Here is a 1915-nt window from a genome sequence, read left to right as displayed (position 1 = left end):
AGTGATGAGGGAGGGATGAAGGGAGGAAGGGATGAGGGAGGGATGAAGGGATGAGGGAGAGATGAAGGGTCGAGGGAGGGATGAAGTGATGAGGGAGGGATGAAGGGAGGAAGGGATGAGGGAGGGATGAAGGGATGAGGGAGAGATGAAGGGTCGAGGGAGGGATGAAGTGATGAGGGAGGGATGAAGGGAGGAAGGGATGAGGGAAGGGTGAAGGGACGAAGGGATGAGGAAGGGATGAAGGGAGAGAAGAAGGTGACGCTATGAGGCCTTACAGAGGGGATTAAGTGGGGTGAAAGGGGAGGGTGGGTGTCGAGACAGCGAGCTAAGGGCAGACACCAGGTGAGGTGAGTTTAAATAGACGACGACTGATTGCTGCAGGTGAGAGGCGTGGTCCTGCTCCCCAACCTAAGTTAATGTCTTTACTTCATTTTGCTCCTCAGCATGGCTTCCTAAAAACACTGCAGGATTTCTCAAACATGCATGAATAAGTCAAAGCAAGGCTTTGGACATGTTTTTTATGAGAATATAACATTATAACATGATATAAAACTCAAAAAATTGATTTTACATGATATTGCCCCTTTAATAAAACAGCACAAATTATTAAATAAGGAGTTTGTTATTTTTGACAAGGCACAGGAGGACCTGATGAATGATTTATGATTCTGCTGTACAATTAAAAAAGCAGGCAGCTGTTTAACAATATGTGATATACTGTATATAAAAAACATCTTATTTTATAATCAAAAGAATTTGAGCTGCTTGCAGCCAGTTTTACAGGGATCTGAGGTATCAGCCCAGACTGCACAGTCTGGAGCAGACAACATTTTTATCACTTACACTTTTATACTTGTAAATGTTTTGCACACCGTTTTCTATATTAAAGGAAAAAAAGGAGTTGGCGACTAATTCTGTAGAAACTCCAGTGGAGCCTGCAGCTGCTGGTCAAAGTAAGATTTTTATCTYAAAACAACAAACTTTCCCATCAGCAGAACAAACAGCTCCTTTCTTTAAATGAAATATCAGGGTTAGACGTGACCTGGTGAAGGATTATTCTGAGTCGATTCTTTCTGTTCAAATCAAACAGACAGAGAAGAAGAGCAGAAAATCTTCTCTGCAAWCAAAACAGAGTCTGGAACCAGAGCCTCGAGTGAGTTTTAACGATTTACTGTAAAACTAAACTAAACTGAGATTCTTTTAACATTTGTTCTGTTTCCACTCTGTAAAAATCCTCTCAGGTTGTTTTAACTTCAAATCTTCTGTTGAAAAGAAACTAAACTTTTATTTAAGTTATATGAGTGGAGTGTTTCAAAGGAAATTAATATTTTTTTATTTAATGAAATGAAACCAGTGTTCTCTGAATGAGTCACCTGCTGCCTTACAGGATCTGTTAGTGCTCAGAGTGTGTGTTGCTGATGACTCTCTGCTACTACCACACCAAATGTTAGCTCAGTATCTGTAAAACTAAAGGCTTGAGTCAGTTAGCTGTGGCGGCCATCTTGAATCAGGTCGTCTCAAACCGTACATTCAGTGATTAGTTTCTGAGTTGTGTCCAAATGTGTCCAATAGTTCATGAGATATTTTGCTAACAGTCAGAAAACTGAACACCTACATTATCAATGAACATCATGGAAAGTGGGTGATAAATACAAGAACACAAACATTTTCCTGTAAGTATTAAATGTTATTTTCTGAACAGAAGCTGAAGCAGCAGCTGAAGGTCCGACTCGTGTGCTGTTGGTGTGTTTGGGGACACTTTGTGTCCTCCTGACAGCAGGTATCATCGCCCTGTTGATCATCTGTGAGTTTCTTTTTCATCCTAAAAAAGATTTGATCACAGCAGAGTTTCTGAATCAGCAAAACTCATGTTGGTTTTCAGTTCAAATTTAAAATAAAATGTTCCAAATGAAAC

At 40.2% G+C, this 1915-nt stretch overlaps 1 long non-coding RNA gene across 2 annotated transcripts; it reads left to right on the top strand.

Moving 5' to 3' along the window:
• The first annotated feature begins 710 nt into the window (after window positions 1-710).
• Window positions 711-1804, top strand: LOC106535985 (uncharacterized). Of its 2 annotated transcripts, none has more exons than XR_001312511.1 (3): window positions 711-953; window positions 1091-1153; window positions 1715-1804. It is a non-coding gene; the product is annotated as an uncharacterized LOC106535985 (long non-coding RNA). The 2 variants fall into 2 exon arrangements; XR_001312510.1 differs by having other exon boundaries at window positions 713-953; window positions 1703-1798.
• The last annotated feature ends 111 nt before the right edge of the window (window positions 1805-1915 follow it).

The sequence above is a fragment of the Austrofundulus limnaeus genome, unplaced genomic scaffold, assembly GCF_001266775.1.
Source record: "Austrofundulus limnaeus strain Quisiro unplaced genomic scaffold, Austrofundulus_limnaeus-1.0 Scaffold1644, whole genome shotgun sequence".
Taxonomy (NCBI): Eukaryota; Metazoa; Chordata; class Actinopteri; order Cyprinodontiformes; family Rivulidae; genus Austrofundulus; species Austrofundulus limnaeus.
This window is presented reverse-complemented; position numbering and strand designations above follow the sequence as displayed.